This window comes from Bos indicus, chromosome 18 (genome assembly GCF_029378745.1).
Source record: "Bos indicus isolate NIAB-ARS_2022 breed Sahiwal x Tharparkar chromosome 18, NIAB-ARS_B.indTharparkar_mat_pri_1.0, whole genome shotgun sequence".
NCBI classification, from domain to species: domain Eukaryota; kingdom Metazoa; phylum Chordata; class Mammalia; order Artiodactyla; family Bovidae; genus Bos; species Bos indicus.
The window spans coordinates 61702264-61724386 of NC_091777.1; the positions used below are offsets into that span (position 1 = coordinate 61702264).

The following is a 22123-nucleotide window of genomic DNA, read 5'->3' on the forward strand; positions in this document are numbered from 1 at the left end:
AGGCTCTTCAGTTCCTCTTCACCCTCTGTTGTAAGGGTGGTGTCATTTGTGTATCTGGTGGTTTAGTGGTTAGGATTCTGGGTTTTCACTGCCAAGGCCCGGGTTCATCCGTGGCAAGGGAATGGAGAGCCTACAAACCATGGCATGGCCAAAAAATGAACCCAAAACAACAAAAAGAGAATGTCTCCAGACGTTGCCAACAGTCCCTCGGGGAACAAAACCACTCCCAGCTGAGAAGTATTTACTTAGACTGACAGTTTCTTCCTCTGTACTGAGACCACACTTTTTTTTTAATTGAAAGAAAATTTACATAGCATAAAATTAACCATTTAATTATTTCTCCCAAATTAGTTAACTGACATGCAACATTGTATAAGTTTAAAGTGTACCACATGATGATTTGATAGACATATCTACTGTGAGATGACTGCCGCAGTAAGAAACAAGCTACCTTAAAGTGTATTTAGTGGGACTTCGTACCTTCACAGTGTTGTATAACCATCACCCCTATCTAGTTCTGAACAGTTGCATCACAACCAAAGGAAACCCTGCACCCACTGAGCAGTCACTGTCTATCTATCCACCACCATCAGCCCTCCTGACACTGTAGCCACTGGTCTGCTTTCTGTCTCTAGGGATTTGGTTATTTTGGATGTCTCATATTCCATCTTTCCCACAGGACTACTGGTTCTGGGAGCTCCTGAGTCAACCCTGCTGTACAGAGTGTTCACAGGCATCAACGTTTTGGTTCTCAGCTTCGTCATCATCTCTGGTTTTGTTAAGGGAGACCTGCACAACTGGAAGCTCACGGAACAGGACTACACATTGAACACATCTGAATCCATTGGCACCTCTAGGTTAGGAGGGTTCTCTTGTCCATAGCGACACTTGTGTGAAAGTGGGTGCAAGCCTGGAAATCTGATGGGGACTAAAGTGTGGCAACCCACTCCAGCATTCTTACCTGGATAATCCCATGGACAGAGGAGCCTGGCAGGCTACAGCCCATGGGGTCGAAAGAGTCAGTCATGACTAAATGAGTAAACCACCACCAAAGAGACCTGGGCTGATGGATCTCAGTGATGGGGGTCCTGGAGTCCAGCACTTGGGGTGTGAAGGGAAGAGTCCAGTAGAGTTGGCTGAACTCACCTCACCCATGTTCTTCCTCATTCCTTCTCTCACCATAGGTTGGGCCCTCTGGGTTCCGGAGGGTTTGTACCTTTTGGTTTTGATGGGATTCTCCAGGGAGCAGCTATGTGTTTCTACATGTTTATTGGTTTTGATGCCATTGTCACTAAAGGTAATATAGTCACTGTGCTTCTCATCAGGGGTTTGGCCACAGATTAGGCTGCCCTTGGGCACAGGGGTCGGAAGAAGGATAAGCTGCTTTTGATGGTGCAAGAGGAAAGGGGATATTGTGCTTTCGCTCCCTGTGTTTTCCTAACCTAGTACATCTATGCATCCTGCAGGGGAAGAAGCCCTAAATCCTCAGCGGTCCATCCCCGTGAGCACCATGATCACGATCTTCATCTGCTTTTTGGTGTGCTTTGGTGTCTCAGCAGCACTCACCCTCATGGTGCCCTACTACCAGATTCATCCTGAGAGCCCCTTGCAAGAGGCTTTCCTCCTTGTTGGGTGGGGCCCTGCCAGATATGTTGTGGCTGTTGGCACCCTCTGTGCTCTTACATCCAGGTCAGTATCATGGCTTTCCCCCCACTGACTGTCAGATGCTCTGGTATCCCAGCCCTTCGGATTTAGAGACGAGAAGGAAGGACACCTGGCACCATGTAGACTACATCATGGAAGCCCCGGTCCTCCCTTCCTGTCTCTCCATGTCCTTATCTACATTTCCATTTTCCTTTCCAGTCTCCTAGGTGATATGTTCCCCATGCCTCAGGTGGTATACGTGATGGCAGAGGACGGACTCCTTTTTCGGGGACTTGCCCAGATCCATGCCCACACAGGCACCCCTGTCATGGCCATCATGTCTTCTGGAAACCTTGCAGGTGAATAAACAAAACCCATCCCTTGTTTGATCATTTCCTTACCTTTGATATTTCCGGCTGTTTCTCACTCCCTTCCCCACCTTGTCTGTGCCCTCATCCTAGCGGTCATGGCGTTACTCTTCAAGTTCAGTGATCTGGTGGACCTCCTATCAATCGGGACCCTGCTTGCTTACTCCCTGGTGGCTCTCTCTGTGCTTGCCCTCAGGTGAGATTCCGCTACACCTTGGCTGGGGGTCGTGGACTCAAGGGGACCTAAGACTCTTCTAGCTTTATGTCCTGCTCTGCTGAAGTCGGGAAAGAGTTGGATTAAACTCTCTGATGATGGATGAGTATATGGTCTGTTGTTAATATTGCCTTAATATCCTCTCACTCAGGTACCAGCCGGATCAGAAGTTCAGCAAGGAGAAAACAGAGGAGGAAATTGAGATGAAACTTAAAGTTGAAGAAAACATTTCAGAGCTTGTATCTGAAGCAGGAAACTCAAACATTCTGAAGAGTCTGTGGTTCCCTACCAGCACCATCCCCACCCGGAAATCTGGCCAGATTGTCTATGGATGTGCCTTCCTGCTTGGTGAGCAATGGGACTTCTCTTTGGTGGTATTCTGAAATTGACAGGACAGGCTGGAAATATGTGTCTTTTTCAGTTACGAAGTAGTAGAAAAATTATGCCCCTTCCTGATGTGGGCAGCCTGGGGAGGGGGGTGGCCCGAGATCCTGATATCTTTGTCTTCTGGGTCCAGCCTGTTTTCCTCCACCTTGACCCTTGCAGTTCTCCTGCTGATCATCCTGAGCCTGGTCCTGGCCCAGTGGCCCAGCCAGTTGTTCTCTGGAGACCCCGTGCTCACAACAGTGGCTGTGCTGCTGCTGCTGCTCATCATTGGGGTCACGATCATCATCTGGAGGCAGCGCCAGAGCCCCTCTCCTCTTCCATTCAGGGTAGGTGAGGGACTTCCCTGGTGGTCCAGTGGTTAAAAATATACCTAGCCATGCAGGGGATGTAGGTTGGATTCCTTGTGGGGGAACAAAATACCCAATATGCTGCAGGGCAAATAAGCCCATGACCCACAACTAGAGAAGCCTTTGGGCCACAACTCAGTTCTGACACAGCCAAATTAATTAGTTAATTAATTTTTTAAAAGTAGGTGACCTTTTGTGCCCAAACTATCCACCTTGAGTGAATGAAGCCTATCTGTTTTGAGGTCTAAACACCCTTTACTGAATGTGGGAAGATAGGAAATTGCTCAAATCAATGGACCCTTCCCTGATCCACACTCAGTGCTTCACATACCCAGTTTCAGTAGGCACTGAACACACAGTTTCAATAGGACTGGAGTCTTCCTGCCCACATGTGGGTTGCAGGCTCCTTTTCCAACATCTGGGCTGTGTTCAGGGATGAACTGACTCTGCCCACAGGTCCCTGCTCTGCCTGTCCTCCCACTGGTGAGCATCTTTCTGAACGTTTATCTGATGATGCAGATGACTTCTGGGGCCTGGATCCAATTCAGTGTCTGGAATGCCATTGGTAAGTGATTTTCTGGGATTAAGAGATCTCTCAGTTGACTGATCCCCATCCTCTTCCTAACATCACTCCCCTATTCTGTGTCAGATACCTTCATAGGAGACCTAGTGAGCAAGTGTGGGGTTCCCTGGTGTCTCAGTGGTAAAAAATCCACCTGCCAATGCAGGAAATGTAAGAGACATGGGCTCGATCCCTGGGTCAGGAGGATCCCCTGGAGGAGGAAATAGCAACCCACTCCAGTACGCTTCATTGGAGAATCTCATGGACAGAGGAGCCTGGAGGGCTATGGTCCATGGGGTCACAAAAGAGTCAGTCACGACTGAGGGACTGAGCATGCACACGAGCATGTACACGACTGTGTATCAGTAAGGAGAGTACCTACTTTCCCTTCTCATCATCTCATTTCCCTACTAGGATTTGCCATATACTTTGGCTATGGGATCCGACATAGCCTGGAGGAGAACTAGAAGCAACAGCCTCCACCTCCCAAACTCTTCACTCAAGCATCCCTGCTGCTGAATCATCTTAACCACAGGACATAAATGCCATGTAGAATCTCTTCATATGCTAGAGGAATCTTCTGGTTAAAGGGGCATTTTAAGGCTCTATGGACTTGAAGGTGCAATGCATTTCAGTTCAGTTCAGTTCAGTCGCTCAGTCATGTCCGACTCTTCCGACTTATGAACTGCAGCACACCAGGCCTCCCTGTCCATCACCAACTCCCAGAGTCTACCCAAACTCATGTCCATTGAGTCGGTGATGCCATGCAACCATATCATCTTCTGTCGTCCCCTTCTCCTCCTGCCCTCAATCTTTCCTAGCATCAGGGTCTTTTCAAATAAGTCAGCTCTTCGAATAAGGTGGCCAAAGTATTGCAGTTTCAGCTTCAACATTACTCCTTCCAATGAAGACCCAGGACTGATCTCCTTTAGGATGGATTGGTTGGATGTCTTTGCAATCCAAGGGACTCTTGAGAATATTCTCCAACAGCACAGTTCAAAAGCATCAATTCTTCTGCATTCAGCTTTCTTTATAGTCCAATTCTCTCATCCATACATGACTACTGGAAAAACCATAGCCTTGACTAGATGGACCTTTGTTGATCAAATAATGTCTCTGCTTTTTAATATTCTGTCTAGGTTGGTCACAATCTCATTCCAAGGAGTAAGCATCTTTTAATTTCATGGCTGCAATCACCATCTGCAGTGATTCTGGAGCCCAAAAAAATAAAGTCAGTCACTGTTTCCATTGTTTGCCCATCTATTTGCCATGAAGTGACGTGACCAGATGCCATGATCTTCGTTTTCTGAATGTTGAGCTTTAAGCCAACTTTTTCATTCTCCTCTTTCACTTTCATCAAGAGGCTTTTTAGTTCTTCTTCAATTTCTACCTAACGGTGGTGTGATCTGCATATCTGAGATTATTGATATTTCTCCCAGCAATCTTAATTCCAGCTTGTGCTTCTTCCAGCCCAGCGTTTCTCATGATGCACTCTGCATAGAAGTTAAATAACCAGGGTGATAATATACAGCCTTGACATACTCGTTTCCCTATTTGGAACCAGTCTGTTGTTCCATTTCCAGTTCTAACTGTTGCTTCCTGACCTGCATACAGGTTTCTCAAGAGGCAGATCAGGTGGCCTGCTATTCCCATCTCTTTCAGAATTTTCCACAGTTTATTGTGATCCACACCGTCAAGGCTTTGGCATAGTCAATAAAGCAGAAATAGATGTTTTTCTGGAACTCTCTTGCTTTTTCAGTGATCCACCAGATGTTGGCAATTTGATCTCTGGTTCCTCTACCTTTTCTTAAACCAGCTTGAACATCTGGAAGTTCGCGGTTCGTGTTTTGCTGAAGCCTGGCTTGCAGAATTTTGAGCATTACTTCACTATTGTGTGAGATGAGGGCAATTGTGCAGTAGTTTGAACATTCTTTGGCATTGCCTTTCTTTGGGGTTGGAATGAAAACTGACCTTTTCCAGTCCTGTGGCCATTACTGAGTTTTCCAAATTTGCTGGCATATTGTGCAGCACTTTCACAGCATCATCTTTCAGGATTTGAAATAGCTCCACTGGAATTCCATCACCTCTGCTAGCTTTGTTCATAGTGATGCTTCCTAAGGCCCACTTGACTTCATATTCCAGGACATCTGGCTCTAGGTGAGTGATCACACCATCGTGATTATCTGGGTCATGAAGATCTTTTTTGTACAGTCTTTCTGTGTATTCTTACCACCTCTTATTAACATCTTCTGCTTCTGTTAGGTCCATACCATTTCTGTCCTTTATTGAACCCATCTTTGCATGAAATGCTCCCTTGGTGTCTCTAATTTTCTTGAAGAGATCTCTAGTCTTTACCATTGTATTGTTTCCCTCTATTTCTTTGCACTGATCACTGAGGAAGGCTTTCTTACCCCTCCTTGGTATTCTTTGGAACTCTGCATTCAAATGAGTATATCTTTCCTTTTCTCCTTTGCTCCTCGCTTTTCTACTTTTCACAGCTATTTGTAAGGCCTCTTCAGGCAGCCATTTTGCTTTTTGGCATTTCTTTTCCATGGGGATGGTCTCGATCCCTGTCTCCTGTACAGTGTCACAAACCTCTGTCCATAGTTCATCAGGAACTCTGCCTATCAGATCTAGTCCCTTAAATCTACTTCTCACTTCCACTGTCTAATCATAGGGATTTAATTTAGGTTATACCTGAATGGTTTAGTGGTTTTCCCCACTTTCTTCAACTTCAGTCTGAATTTGGCAATAAGGAGTTCATGATCTGAGCCACAGTCAGCTCCTGGTCATGTTTTTGCTGACTGTATAGAGCTTCTCCATCTTTGGCTGCAAAGAATATAATCAATCTGCTTTCGGTGTTGGCCATCTGGTGATGTCCATGTGCAGAGTCTTCTCTTGTGTTGTTGGAAGAGGGTGTTTGCTATGACCAGTGCATTCTTTTGGCAAAACTCGATTAACCTTTGCCCTGCCTCATTCTGTACTCCAAGGCCAAATTTGCCTGTTACTCCAAGTATTTCTTGACTTCCTACTTTTGCATTCCAGTCCTCTATAATGAAAAGGACATCTTTTGGGTGTGTTAGTTCTAAAAGGTCTTGTAGGTCTTCATAGATCCGTTCAACTTCAGCTTCTTCAGCATTACTGGTCAGGGCATAGACTTGGATTACCATGATATTGAATGGTTTGCATTGGAAACAAACAGATCATTTTATCGTTTTTGAGATTGCATCCAAGTACTGCATTTCAGACTCTCTTGTTGACCGTGATGGCTACTCCATTTCTTCTAAGGGATTCCTGCCCACAGTAGGAGATATAATGGTCATCTGAGTTAAATTCACCCATTCCAGTCCATTTTAGCTTGCTGATTCCTAGAATGTCAACGTTCACTCTTTCCATCTCCTGTTTGACCACTTCCAATTTGCCTTGATTCATGGACCTAACATTGCAGGTTCCTATGCAATATTGCTCTTTACAGCATCGGACCTTGCTTCTATCACCAGTCCCATCCACAACTTGGTGTTGTTTTTGCTTTGGCTCCATCCCTTCATTCTTTCTGAATTTATTTCTCCTCTGATCTCCAGTAGCACATTGGGCACCTCCCGACCTGGGGAGTTCATCTTTCAGTGTCCTATCTTTTGGCCTTTTCATACTGTTCAAGGGGTTCTCAAGGCAAGAATACTGAAGTGGTTTGCCATTCCCTTCACCAGTGGACCACATTCTTTCAGACCTCTCAACCATGACTCGTCCGTCTTGAGTGGCCCCACAGGGTATGGCCTAGTTTAACTGAGTTAGACAAGGCTGTGGTCCATGTGATCAGATTGGCTAGTTTTCTGTGATTGTGGTTTCAGTCTGTCTGCCCTCTGATGCCCTCTCTCAGCACCTACCATCTTACTTGGGTTTTTCTTGCCCTCAGTTTAGTTGCTCAGTCATGTCCTACTCTTTGCAAGCCCATAACTGCAGCACACCAGGCCTCCCTGTCCATCACCAACACCTGGAGTTTACCCAAACTCATGTTCATTGAGTCAGTGATGCCATGCAACCATCTTATCCTCTCTTGTCCCCTTCTCCTCCTGCCCTCAATCTTTCCCAGCATCATGGTGTTTTCAAATAGGTCAGCTCTTCACATCAAGTGGCCAAAGTATTGGAGTTTCAGCTTCAACATAAATTCTTCCAATGAACAGCTAGGCCTGTTCCCTTTTAGGATGGATTGGTTGGATCTCCTTGCAGTCCAAGGGACTCTCTAGAGTCTTCTCCAATACCACAGTTCAAAAGCATCAATGCTTCAGCACTCAGCTTTCTTTATAGTCCAACTCTCACATCCACACATGACTACTGGAAAAACCATAGCCTTGACTAGATGGACCTTTGTTGGCAAAATAATGTCTCTGCTTTTTAATATGCTGTCTAGTTTGGTCATAACTCTCCTTCCACTGAGTAAGTGTCTTTTAATTCATGGCTGTAGTCACCATCTGCAGTGATTTTGGAGCCCAAAATAATAAAGTCAGTCACTGTTTTCACTGTTTTCCCATCTACTTGCCATAAAGTGATGGGACCAGATGCCACGATCTTAGTTTTCTGAATGTTGAGCTTTAAGCCAACTTTTTCACTCTCCTCTTTCACTTGCATCAAGAGACTTTTTAGTTCTTGTTCACTTTCTGCCATAAGGGTGGTGTCATCTGCTTGGACATGGGGTATCTCTTCACAGTTGCTCCAGCAAAGCGCAGCCGCTGCTCCTTACCTTGGAGGTGGGGTATCTGCTCACGGCCGCCACTCCTGTCCTTAGAAGCGGGGTATCTCCTCTGATTGTTCACCTCTCCTGTGCCACACCTCTGCTGCTCACTGCTCCTGCACCACGAAATGCATTTAGGGGCCTATATTTATTGCCAGTGGATAAGTGACTGTAATGATGTATAATTTTTAAATATTCTTTTCAGACCCCAATACACATACAAAAAGGGCATGATTTGGAAGTGTGCAGCAAGATGATATTTCACAAAGAATGTATAACAATGGAAGCAGCTACTGGAGAAAGAAATAAAATATTAACCTGCACATACAAAGCTCCTCCTCGTGCTTCTTTTTAGCAAAAATGCACAGATGGCTGTCTGGGGAGGAAAGGCAGGTAACTGTATACTGTGTCCGGTGCTGCCCTTGAAATATAGGACAGAGGTAAGCTGGAAGTAAAAGAAAGGGAGCAGATCCACTTGCAAACAGTGACACAAGAAAGCTAAGGCGGCTATATTACATCAGACAAAGTAGACTCTAAGAAAAGGAGAAGATAACAGACAAAGTGGATCATGTCATCATGGTAAAATGATCACTTTTCTCTTTTCCCCAGCTTTATGGAGACATAGTCTAATCTTTTGTAAATGACTATTTCTCTTTACTTTTCTGTCACAGACTCCTGGAGTTACAGAGTAGAGTTGATGATGGAAAGTTCTTAATTGGAAAAACAAAAAAACACCTGCATTGTCAAAGGTGAGGGAAAGAAGTAGTAAGTAATGATTTATTGATAAATGATTACAATTTTGTGAAACTAAAAGACAGGAAATGAAAAAGGATAGACAGGTTAGAACAGAGTGTCTGACACCGAGATTATGCACATTCAAGATATTGATAATAATGAACTAGAGGGTTGTTTGTGGGAATGAGCATCTGCAATAGTGAAGGAGGGATACAGGTCAAGAAACTGAGCAGCAAGATATTAGATGAATTAAAATACAGATGGAGGTGGATGAACAGAGTTAGAAATATCACTGCCTTGCTAGTTCTCATGACAGTACAGGCTTAGGAAGAAATTAATGGAGATTGAAACTGTCCGGTGAAACTTTGTCGGAAGGGGTTGACATCACCTGATTCTGTTCTTCGCTTACTGCTGTGGGCCAACCAGATATCCTGTGCTATTAATGTGCTATAAGAGGCAACACAGAACACCGCCCATAAAAGAGCCTTGATGAGAAATTGAATCAACACTTCCAGGTTATTCTGGCCAGTCTAAGGATTAAATTAACATGAGATAGCTTAATGGGACAAAAATCAAGTGATAGCTCAACAATGTGATGAAGGTGAAAGAGGAGAGTGAAAAAGCTGGCTTACAACTCAACATTCAAAAAATGAAGATCACAGCATCCAGTCCCATCACTTCATGGCAAATAGATGGGGAAACAATGGAAACAATGGCAGATTTTATTTTCTTGGGCTCCAAAATCACTGCAGACAGTGACTGCAGCCATGAAATTAAGACACTTGCTCCTTGGAAGAAAAGCTATGACAAGGCTTCACAGTGAATTAAAAAAGAGATATCACTTTGCCGACAAAGGTCCATATAGTCAAAGCTATGCTTTTTCCAGTAGTCATGTTGGATGTGAGAGTTGGACTATAAAGAAAGCTCAGCACTGAAGAATTGATGCTTTTGAACTGTGGTGTTGGAGACGATGCTTGAGAGTCCCTTGGACTGCAAGGAGATCCAGCCAGTCCATCCTAAAGGAAATCAGTCCTAAATATTCATTGGAAGGACTGATATTGAAGCTGAAACTCCAATACTTTGGCCACCTGATGGGAAGAGCCGACTCATTGGAAATGACCTTGATGCTGGGAAAGATCAAGGGCAGGAGGAAAAGGGGATGACAGAGGATGGGATGGTTGGATGTCATCACCAAACTCAATGGACATGACTTTGAGCAAACTCTGGGAGTTGGTGATGGACAGGGAAGCCCGGCATGCTGCAGTCTCTGGACTGAGCGACTGAACAACAATAAAGGGGAGAGACCAAAGAAAACTGAGCAACTTGCCAGGATAACCAAATCCTTTCCCTTCCATACCGTCTTCAGTTAAAGACTAAAGGGAGTGTTGGGGGTAGTGGTCTGGGACTTGAAAGGGAAGGAAGGCAATTCACATGAAGATGGAAAAACAAATGGTCGGTAGATTCATGTTAGCCAGGTCAGGTAGAGAGCATAAGACAAAGAGGGGACTCAGATCTATAAGTCTCAGTGGGTTTCCTGATAACTTTGAAATATTTGCTTGTATGCAGAGATGTTTGCCTTAGTAATCTCAGTCATTTTAATTACACATATTAATCAGAATTCTTAACCCTTAGAAACTTTAGTTTGTATTGAGAGACAAGAAGTAAACAATTGTGAACTATTTGTTATACCAGTACTTTTTTAAAAAAAAATTGAAGTATCTCCAATTAAAATGAAATATTTTTAAATAAAAAAATGCTATTAACTTTAAAAAATCAAAGTGTCATTGGTTTACCATATAACATTAGTTTCAAATATACAGCACAGTGATTTGGTATTTTTATAGATGATACTCCAGTAGAAGTTATACAAGATAATGGCTATATTTCTTTGTGCTCCAAACATATCCTTACTGATTATGTATTCAGTTCAGTCACTCAGTCGTGTCTGACTCTTTGCGACCCCACTGACTCCAGCATGCTTGGCCTCCCTGTCCATCACCAACACTCGGAGCTTACTCAAACTCATGTCCACCGAGTTGGTGATGCCACCCAACCATCTCCTCTGTCATCCCCTTCTCCTCCTGCCTTGTGTCTTTTAATCCCATACCCTCAATTTGTCCCTTCCCCCTTCCCTCTCTTCACAGATCGCCACTTGTCAGTTTTCTGAATTGGTGAGGCTGTTTCTGTTTGCTATATACATTCATTTATATTATTTTTTCAGATCTACACATAATATTACACAGCATCTTTAAAAATACCAAAATCACTAGGCAGTCTACCTAAAAGTAATATAAACCAAGTCTATTTGAATAAATAAACAGTGAGTTAGACATCCACTCAGGAGGAAAAGCACCTCTGTGGGTATGGGGGACACAGCTCCATCTGCCCAAGGAGCCCTGGAGGAGTCTTTTCTGTTGTGCGTCTGGGTCACAGGCCGACAGACCTCGCTACGGGCTGCAGAACCTGCAGAGCCAGGGAACCTGCCCAGACTCCTCTGATGGTGATGCTGCCAGTGGTGGTGGTGGTCACGGTGATGGTGGTGGTGGAAACCCAGATACTGACCTAGAGATTCCATGCAAGGGAGGGGATTTGCAGGTCAACCTTCACTTGGAGAAGGCAATGGCACCCCACCCCAGTACTCTTGCCTGGAAAATCCCATGGATGGAGGAGCCTGGTAGGCTGCAGTCCATGGGGTCGCTAAGAATCGGACACGACTGAACGACTTCACTTCCACTTTTCACTTTCACGCATTGGAGAAGGAAATGGCAACCCACTCCAGTGTTCTTGCCTGGAGAATCTCAGGGACTGGGAAGCCTGGTGAACTGCCGTCTATGGGGTCGCACCGAGTCGGACGTGATTGAAGCGACTTAGCAGCAGCAGCAGCAGCAGCAACCTTCACTAGGGACTTCCCCCATGGCTCAGCGGTAGAGAATCTGCCTGTCAATGCCGGAGACACAGGAGTCATGGGTTCGACCCCTGGGTTGGAAAGATCCCTTGGAGGAGGACATGGCAACTCACTCCAGGATTCTTGCCTGGAGAATCCCATGGACAGAGGAGTCTGGTGGGCTAGGGTCCATGCGGTTGCAAAGAGTCGGACAAGACTGAAGAGACTGATTAGGCATGCAGCCTTCACTGAGGAGGCGAGGATTCTGAAGTTAAAACAAACAAACAAACAAAAAACCAAAGGAGTCTGATCAAGGCTTACATAGCAGAAGCTTTCCCCTCCCCCTCACAAGGAAACATCCCATGGGGTTGATGTCCCACCACAGAAAAAGCTGGTCTAATTCTGCGGGACATACCTGGGGACACCTATTTCTCTACAGCAGCACCGGAGACCTGAGGGGGAACCCCCATGACGAGGGAGAGGAAGGGTTTTGAGGAAGGGTTTTGGTAAAGAGGCTGATAAACACTGGGAAGGGCAAGAAAGTGACCGCTCCCCACAGGCAGTTCACTGACAAGCCTCTGGGAGCACTACACTCCGGAACCTCCCTCCTGGGTCCCCGGGCACCCTCAGTGCCCCGGGTGCAAGACCCACCGCGCCCCCGCGCCGGCGCCCCCCCCCCCCACTCTCCGGGGTCTCCTTGTGTGACCCTCCCCCTGCAGCGCCCATGGGTGCTCTGGTAGGGAAGGAGCAGGCTCAGAAAACCAGCCCCTGCTACGGGCGAGGGTGCCCTCAGACTTGAGGTCTAGCGCCACCTTCTGGAAATCCAAAGACAGGAGGCAGCCTGGTGAGTTGTAAGAGCAGTTCAGTTCAGTCGCTCAGTCCTGTCTGACTCTGCGACCCCATGGACTGCAGCACGCCAGGCATCCCTGTCCATCACCAACTCCCGGAGCTTAATCAGACTCATGTCAATCGAGTCGGTGATGCATGCAACCATCTGTCATCCCCTTCTCCTCCTGCCTTCAATCTTCCCAGCACCAGGGTCTTTTCCAACAAGTGAGCTCTTCGCATCAGGTGCTAAAGTATTGGACTTTGAGCTTCAGCATCAGTCCTTCCAATGAATATTCAGGACTGATTTCCTTTAGGATGGACTGGTTGGAGCTCCTTGCAGTCCAAGGGACTCTCTAGAGTCTTCTCCAACACCACAGTTCAAAAGCATCAATTCTTCGGTGCTCAGCTTTCTTTATAGTCCAACTCTCACATCCATACATGACTACTGGAAAAACCATAGCTCTGACTAGAAGTACTTTTGTCAGCAAAGTAATGTCTCTGCTTTTTAATATGTTGTCTAGGTTGGTCATAACTTTCCTTCCAAGGAACAAGCGTCTTTTACTTTCATGGCTGCAGTCATCATGCAGCCACAGGGTCTTTTCCAATAAGTCAGTTCTTCCCATTAGGCAGCCAAAGTATTGCATCTTTAGCTTCAGCATCAGTTTTTCCAATGAATATTCAGGACTGATTTTTTTTAGGGTCGCAGACCAGACAGAAACACTTAAGAATTCTCCCACAAGAGGGAGCAAGGAAAGTGGAGCAGGTGTAGGGAGAGAAAGACAGGAAACCCCAGGAATTAACACCACTGTCAAACAGAGTACTCCAGCTCGAGGGAAACACCACAGACTGAAGGATGAGTCTGCTCCTTCAAATGTGAGAGCACCAATGAAAGATTGCAAAAAAATACATAAAAAATCAAGCAGATGTGCCATCAAAAATAAAGATACTATGCTTCCAATAAGCTTCAACATGGATGAACCTTGTGGCCATTACTAAGAGAAGGCATTTCCATGGGAAATGACAAAGACCGAAGGTTTCCACTTAAGTGAAGTACCTAGAGGAGTTAGATTAATAGAGTAGAATGGTGATTGCCAGGAACTGCAGTGGAAGAAGAGGGAATTTTTGTTTAATGTATACAGTTTCAGTTTTGCAAGATGAAAAAAAGTTCAAGAGATTGGTTGTACAAACTATGAATGTCCTTAACACTTTTTTTTGTCCTTAACAGTTTTGAACTGGACACTTAAAATGGTTAAAATGGTAAATTTTATGTTACACATGTTTTACCACAATAAAGACCATTTCAGAACTACCCACGGATGGTAACCACAGAAGAGTCGGGGCTGATAGCTACACTGCAGGTGTTTCCCCCCGACTCCAATCTCACCCCAACAACCCAGGGGTGAGGACTGTCTTCTGTGTTCAGGACTCCCCCCTTCTGTTCTTGGAGATGTCTCAGCTCCAGCCCCGCACGGCTTACCCTCAGACTCCCTGACTGACCCAGTGCTCCAGCCTCTGCTCCAAGGATCCAGTAAATCTCGGGTCACCCTCTTCTGTAGGAGACTGGGCGCTGAGTTCACATCCTCCCAAAGAGACCCCTGCAACCCCAGAGTGCAGGGGATCATTCCAGCTCCAGGCGGAGGGTGGAGAGACCTGTTTTCTAGATGAAAGTGTCTGTGCTGTGTCTGTGTGCACATGTGTAAGGAAAGGTGGGGGAGATTAGATCAGTGCTGTGAGACTCTAGGACAATTTTACTCATGTTCAAATAATACTAGCAATTAATTACCCTTAAGTAGGGGTTATGATGTGGACACTGATTTTAGGCTCCTGTATTTTTCTGGCCCTTGGAATCTATGCGTTCGTCCTCTTCTGCAGATATTGGGGTAACTGTAAGGGACTTGAACACCCACAGATTTAGGTTTGTGTGGAGGACCAAATGCTTGCTGACTTATATTCAGTCCTCTTTGGGTTTACTACATCCAGTAACTGTGTGGAGCTCGTTCTATTACTTATCATGGGCAGCAATTTTTTAAAATGATGGTAAAATACACATAACATAACATTAACCAACTTAACCGTTTTAAGTGTACAGTCGAAAAATGTTAAGGATGTTTACATGATTGTGCACCCAGTCCTTGGAACACTTTCACCTGTGTCCCCATTGAACGATAACTCCCCAGTTCCCCCTTTACCTCAGCCCCTGGCAACCACCATTCTACATTTGTCTCCACAGCTTTGACTTTTTTCAGTACTTCACAGAAGTGGAATCATGCGATATTTGTATTTTTGTGACTGGCTTAAGTCACTCAGCATAATGTCCTCAAAGCACCTCCACACTGTAGCATGCGTCAGAAGGTCCTGCCTTTTTAAGGCTTAGTGATATTCCACTGTGGGTATAGACCTCCTTGTGTTTATTCATTTCTTCCTGGGTGGATATTTGTGTTGCTTCCAACTTTCAACTTTCCAACTTGCCAGAAGAATCCTGCGGATAGAGGAGTCTGGCAGGCTACAGTCAATGGGGTCGCAAACAGTCAGTTACGCTTTCATATCCTATGGATAATGCTGCTATGACCCTGAGTGTACAGCTATCTCTTTGAGAATCTATTTTCATTTCTTTTGGGTGTACTTGCTGAAGTGGAATTGCTAGACTATTGCAAATTATTTTTAACTTTGGAGCAACTACCATACGTTATCCAGAACAGGTGCGCCATTTGACAGGCACAAGGGCTCATCAGCAGAATCTAAAGAAGAAGAAAACACGGGTCCAGAAAACTAAATGGCTTCCTCAAAGGCACAAGGTGTTGGCAGAACCAAGATTCTAACCAGAGCTGCCTGCCTCTTTGAATGCTTGCTCTGAACCAAAATGCTAAACTTGGACTTTGGAGTAACAGCATGGAAGCCACCTGGCAGGTGACTTCTGTAACTGGGTTAGTCTAGCCTTTCAGGGCCCTGTAGTGAGGCATATTTCATGCCTCAAAGGGCAGGACACAGCGTCCTGCCATTTCTGACTCAGAATGTAGATGAGGCTTCTCGCCCTCCAGGTAGCGTTTTTTTTTTTTTTTTTTTTGGAATATAATTGCTTTACAATGTTGTGTTGGCTTCTGCTGTACAACAACGTGAATTAGCCATATATTTACATTTATCCTATCCCTCTTTAACCGCCCTCCTCCCTCCCTCCCGCATCCCACCCTCTAGGTCATCACAGAGCCCCCAGCTGAGCTCCCTGTGCTATACAGCAGCTTCCCACTAGCTGTCTATGTTACACACGGTCATGTATATTTCAATGCTACGATTTCAATTTGTTCCCCACCCCTCCCTGCCTTGTGTCCACAAGTCCGTTTTCTACATTTGCTCCTCCATTCCTAACCTGTAAATAGATTCATCAATACTGTTTTTTTTTTAAGATTCCATATATTTGCATTAATATCTACTAGGTCCTGTCACACAGAGTGAAGTAAATCAGAGACAGGCCACTCTGGTGTGTGTGGGGGGCATTGGGGGAGAATGGATACATGAATATGTATGGCTGAGTCCCTTTGCTTTTCACCTGAAACTATCACAACATTCTTAATCGGCTATACCCCAATACAAAATAAAAAGGGTTTTTTTGTTTTTTTTTTTAAGAGAAAAGAAAAAAAGAGGTCACTCTGGTTTGCTGATTTGACTGAGCTGGGCTAGAGTCTGTCCCTCCTTACAAATTCCATTTCATTCTGCCCCAAAGCAGTTCCAATTTGATGTTAGTCTGCAAACAATGCAACAGAAAGCTTCCAAGTTTCAGGATCCTTGGTGAAGAAATGTGTGGAGTCTGAGTTCTCTGATCAGCAAGCCCCTTAAAAGACACTTCGTCCTGATCCAAGAAGGCAGGGAATAATGACAATAAAAACCTCCACTGAATTACACAGGACAGCAAGACAGAGGCAGTAGGCACTTTGTGCAAAATCGGACCAGCTGAGAGGAGCAGGAGCTTGGATGTGAGCCAGCAGAGCAGGTGGATTTCAATGAAAAAATCATCATTTTTATCCACTCAGCTTTTACCGATTAAGCAGCTACTGCATGTGCCCGGGACTGTGCTGGAATCTTTTGCTTCTGAAGAAGCAGAAAACTTTGCTTTTTAGGTTCTTTCACTGATCTAATAATTAATTTGACATGAGACAAATTAACAAATTTGATTTGTTATATGTGAGAGTCCCATAGGACTCTTTCTGCTTAATTTATTTTTAAATTGGAGGATAGTTGCTTTACAATATTGTGCTGGTTTCTGCCATACAACAACTCAACTTAGTCATAATTATACATCCCTCCCCCTTGAGCTTCCCTCCCTTCCCCCAACCCACCCCTTTAGGTCATCACAGAGCAACGGGCTGAGCCCCCTGTGTTATACAGCGATTTCCCGTTAGCTCTGTGGTTTATACACAGAGGTGTATGTATGTCAGTGCGACTCTCAATTCGCCCCACCCTCTCCTTCCCCACGAGTCTGTTCTCTGCCTCTGCCCAGTGGGGCTCCCAGGCACAGAGGCCTTTCTGTCCCCCGTTTCTTGTAGGCAAGACTCCGGCCGTGATGACCTTCCATGCGTTCCAAAGGGCAGATTCGTGCAGTTGCTGATGGAGGGAGGAGCAGCCCCAGAACCACCTGAGATTAAAGGGTCCAGAGAAGGTCATCAAAACTGGGAGAGCCTACCACCAAAGACCGCAGATCCCCCGAGATGAGATTAAGGGAGTGCAAGCCCTGCTCACCCCGCAATCTTTTCAGGGACCTCACCTTGGACCCACAGTTGTAAAAGCCCTGATTAAATTCCCTGGGGTTGAACACATCACTCTTTCGAGGCCGAAGCCTGGTGTGTCTCCCTTTGCCTGGTAAATAAGAAAGCTCTCCTCTTCTACTCCCCCCACAATTGTCTTGGGGGTTGATTTGGCATCGGTGTACAGAGAGTCTCAGTCTTCGGTAACCGAGGGCAGTCCAATGTGGAAACAGAGACCAGGAAACTGGCCAAAGGCTGCAGAGACCCGGAAGTACTGCCCCGTGTGAACGGTTTACCTGCGTGTCCATGGAGCTCCTCCTCATGGGGCGGGGCACCCCCACACCCTTTCCTTCTGGGTGTGTGACTGCCTTGCTTCCGTCTTAACTGAACAAATTATGTGCCCACCTGCTTGTTGGGCTGAGTGTCTATAGTACACGTTCTACCTGTTCTTGTTTTTATAGCTTTTGCCTTCTTGAGAAATGCATTTTTCAATGAGGGCAAAGGCTGGGGGAACCTTGTTTTGAGCCTTTCGCCCCTGGAGGACGAGCAGCTAGATTTCCTGGTTTTCATCCAGACTCCTCCGGGTCCAATTCCTGGGCAGAGAACGAGGCTCTGGCTTCAAACCACCGCTCACGGCTGACACTCTCTCCGAGATCACTGGTGCTGAAATTTGGGATTTCAAGGTAAACCTCAGGTCATCCTAAACTGTTGGCTGGAGACTTCTGAGTCTCTCTCTCTCTCCATGAGAACTTGCTCTCACTCTCTGCTTTGTTCTCTTTCCAAGACCCACAGGTTTCAGTCTAGATCCGCTCGGTGAAGGAGCCCAAGTTCTGGTTTTTCTCTTTCCTCTCTCCCTCTCTCTCGCTCAGCTAAACTACACCCCCAGCATGTCCGCCGCCTTCATCAGGGTCGCGAGCAAGGTGCTGGGAGCCGTAGGTCACCTCCCACCACCTCCAACAAATCTCTCCCTTCTACACCCACACTTTATTCCCCAGCCCCCAAGCAGCCAGCACAAACACTGCCTTTTTCTAATTTTGTTTTTTTTTTTTTCCTGTGATTTCCTTTCTTACTTTATTTGAGAAGCAAGATTTCCTTCTCACCTAAACTTTATGTCCCCTTCAGTTTTACCCCAGATGCCAGACAAACAGGGTGACAGACTTGGGGTGCTCCTGCTGTTTAATCTCCAACCATGCCCAGTGCCCACAAATCACCTCTGGGAATCCTCCTGCCTCCAGGCTCTCAGGTCCTCCAGCAAGTCCCCCCTCACTCCGGGCAAGGGACAGCCTGCTGGGTGGGCCACGTTCCAGCAGACCTCATTGGTGCAAAAGAAAGTCTTGGCAATGCCTCATGGGAGAGGTCCACCAGCGATGTCTGGTCAGGGATCAAAGGTAGAGCAGAGGACACTGAAAATCCCACCAAGCACAGGGTTTGAGGGAAATCCAGAAAACACTCTGAGCCACCATCAGGTGCCCCCTAAGAATGCTTCTGGCTTCCCTGGTAGATCAAATAGCAAAGAATTTCCCTGCGAGGCAAAGACTCAAGTTCTATCCCTGGATCGGGAAGATCCCCTGGAGAAGGGAATGGCAACCCGCTCCAGTATTCTTGCCTGGAGAATCCCCATGGAGAGAGCAGCCTGGTGGGCTATGGTCCATGGGGTTGCAGAGAGTCAGACACGACTGCACGACTAACACTAACACTCCTACTACTACAAGGAATGTTTCTGGGACGCAGGATTTTATTACTAAGAGCGCAGTTCTTGGTTGCAGGTTGCTCAACATGGAGAATCCCCTTTCTAAGCCAGAGAGGCTGAGAAAAGGAAAACTAGGCTTTGCTGCAATATTGCCAGGCCTTTACTTAAGTTGGGGCATGAAAAGATTTGGTCTCTCACTTATAATACTATCCTACAATTAGATCTACATTGCCAAAGTATGGGAACATGGATGGAGGTTAACCCCCCTACATTCTAAACGATCCCCTTCAATCTTCCTCCAAATCTCAGGGGGGAAATCAAGCTTTCCTCACTCCTGCAAGTTCCCTTACTCATTCAGATTGTTCTGATCAGCCAAATGAAAACAATGGAATACACACACACAGACATATACACCCATAAACAAAACCCAAACAGTCAAAAACTAAATAAAGTACAAGAGATGGACCTGGCAAGCAAAGGGAACCAAAAATGATAGCCACCAGTGAAAAACAAAATTAATTAAAGCACAGACTGGAAAATCAAATCAAATCAAGGTGCCAACTGGGGAATAAAGCAACAGAAACAAAACAAATATGGTGAGAAAAAGAAAGAAGAAGCAAAGTTAAGTAGAGGTAGATAAAGATTTATGTACATTAAGGAATAACTACAACAGGAAAATAGCAATAAGAAAAGCCAAAGAATAAATGTATAAAAATAATAATAATAAAATTTAAAACTTTAAGAATTTAAAAGGAAAACCCCAAAGAACCACAGAACGCCAACATAGAGACAGAAGTATAAACAGGAAATAAGAAGTGTGATAAAAAAAAAATTCTCCCTGGGGGGTAAAAAATTCTCAAAAGCTTAAGTAGATTTAACAGTACTAATAAAATCAACTACTACAGCAACAGAGTGGGGAAAAAAAAAAATCCAGAAGCAACTAGAGAACAAGTCAAAATATAAAAATAATAAATGTTTTCCTTGGATCTTAGCTGTCAGCGTCCTTTCCCTCCCTGGGAGTCTCCATGCACCTCGCCTCCCCGCGAGCCCTCCAACACTGCGCTGGTCTCTGGCCCTGCTGCGTGGGCAGCTCAGATTCTAATCTGGTCCTGCTCCTGCCTATTCTTGCCTCTAAGGTCCACAGCTGCCAGAGCTGGCGTGGTTTCTTCTGCGGGAGCGGTTGGTGTCCTTTCACATATTCAGAGACACAGAATCTGCCTACTTGATCGAGTGGATTCAATCTGCAACTTGTGCAGCAGGTGGGAAGGTTCTGAGTTCTCCTCCTTAGCCGCACTCCCCCTGAGTATCAGCTGTGGCTTTGTCTCCACCTCTGCCTGTGAGTCGTCCACAGGGCTTTGCTCCTGAGGCTGTCCTGTAGGGCATGGGTCTGCCCCAGGGAGGAGGAGGTGAGGGGGGTGCAGCTGCTGGGGTGGCAGGGCGCGGGGCGCCAGGTGCTCATGGGAACTGGTGGCTAGGGCCACAGGAAAGGGGCTTTTCTAGCCTCTGGTAGCTCTGCCCCAGTGGGATACAGCATAGAGGTGGCACAGCTGCTCGGATGGTGGGAACTCTGGGAGCGCCAAGTGTGCAGAGACCCCAGCTGTCAGCCGAGGGAGCTCTGGCCCTCCCAGGGTGTCTTCCTCGCCTCTGACAGCTGCAGTCAGAGCGCCTCTGTGGCCGGTCCTTCTCTACTGTTACCGGCTCCCTCCCCCGTGAAGGCAGTAACAGGCCAGCCTCTCTCTGGGGCCTTCCACTGTCTCGGGCTGACATGTGGGGACAGAGAGGCCACAGCGATGGCTCCACTGCCTGTGAGTGACTCTGCAGGATCGCCCTGCCTCCACGGCTGCCTGGGTTTTCTGCACAGGCATTTCCCACTGCCACCTCCTCCCTCACGTCCCCTCGGGCTTCTCCCCGCAGTCAACAGCTGAGCTTGCCCCCAGATCGCTCCACAATCCCTGCGCTCCAGCTCCCAGCCCTGCGCCTTCCAGGGGACTTTGCGTCCCTGCATCCCTCTCCCGGGACGTATGGCTGCGGCAAGAATTGTCTCCGTGATTCTCATTCCATTCAGACTCTCACAGATCAGCTGCTTCACTCTCAGCCTCAAGTGCTTCTCCTCTGTCCCCTGAACAGTTTCCTCAGCCTCCAAGGGCACCCACGTAGGGACCGGACCCCTGCTTCAGTCCCCCCACCCTCCAAGGGCAGGTCCAGTCCTACTGACTCTCCTCTTTCCCCCCACTTCCTTCACCCTACCGAGTTTTGTGTGGTTCTATATAGTCTTCTCCAGTGGCCAGGTGCTCCTGCCTGCTCTCAGCTGCCGTTCTGCAAGATCTCCTGTGTCTGAAGGTGTCTTCCTAATGTATCTCTGGAGAGAGATGAACCACACCTACCTGCTCCTCTGCCATCTCATTCCCCCTCATCTAATCAAACTAAGACCCCATCTCCCCAGAGGGACGATCCCTATGGGACAGCATTTTATCAGCCAGTCTGCCATTCTTATCTGGGCCAAAGTGAGCACCATTTGGTCTAAATTTTAGCTATAAAACTTTGACTAGAGAAAAAAAAGATGACATTTTATTATGACATGGTGTGGCCACAAAATTCTCTGGACTCTAGAGAAAACTGGCTAAGATAAAACTTTTTGAAATTGGGTGGAAAAAAAAAAACCAAACAACAAAAACAACCTCTCCAAACAAAAACAAACAAACAAAAAACTGGTTCTTTTTGCATGTGCAATTAGAGAAAGCTAGCTTTTAAAATACTCCCCCCCCCCCCCCAGAATTCTGACACTGAGAGAACAAGTTCTGCTAGAAGAACATGGCTTTCCCTGTGCCTTAAGACCAGCACTCTTGGGTACATTTCTCTTATCTAATCTAATAATCTCTAATTCCTGGGATTGAGGGGGGAAATGGAAAGGAAGTCTTTTTTTTTTTTAAACTTTACATAATTGTATTAGTTTTGCCAAATATCAAAATGAATCCGCCACAGGTATACATGTGTTCCCC

The 22123-nt window shown here is 46.1% G+C and overlaps 1 protein-coding gene across 4 annotated transcripts in view; it reads left to right on the forward strand.

The window, feature by feature from the left end:
- Positions 1-17768: 17768 nt before the first annotated feature.
- LOC139177198 (cationic amino acid transporter 3-like) overlaps positions 17769-22123 on the forward strand; it is a 32081-nt gene continuing 27726 nt past the window's right edge. For 3 of the 4 annotated variants that reach the window (XR_011561693.1, XR_011561694.1, XM_070771676.1), the window contains exons 1-2: positions 17769-18117; positions 20261-20383. The gene's annotated coding sequence lies outside the window, so the exon portion shown is untranslated. The remainder of the gene's footprint in view (positions 18118-20260; positions 20384-22123) is intronic. The other variant, XM_070771678.1, reaches the window with a different exon arrangement.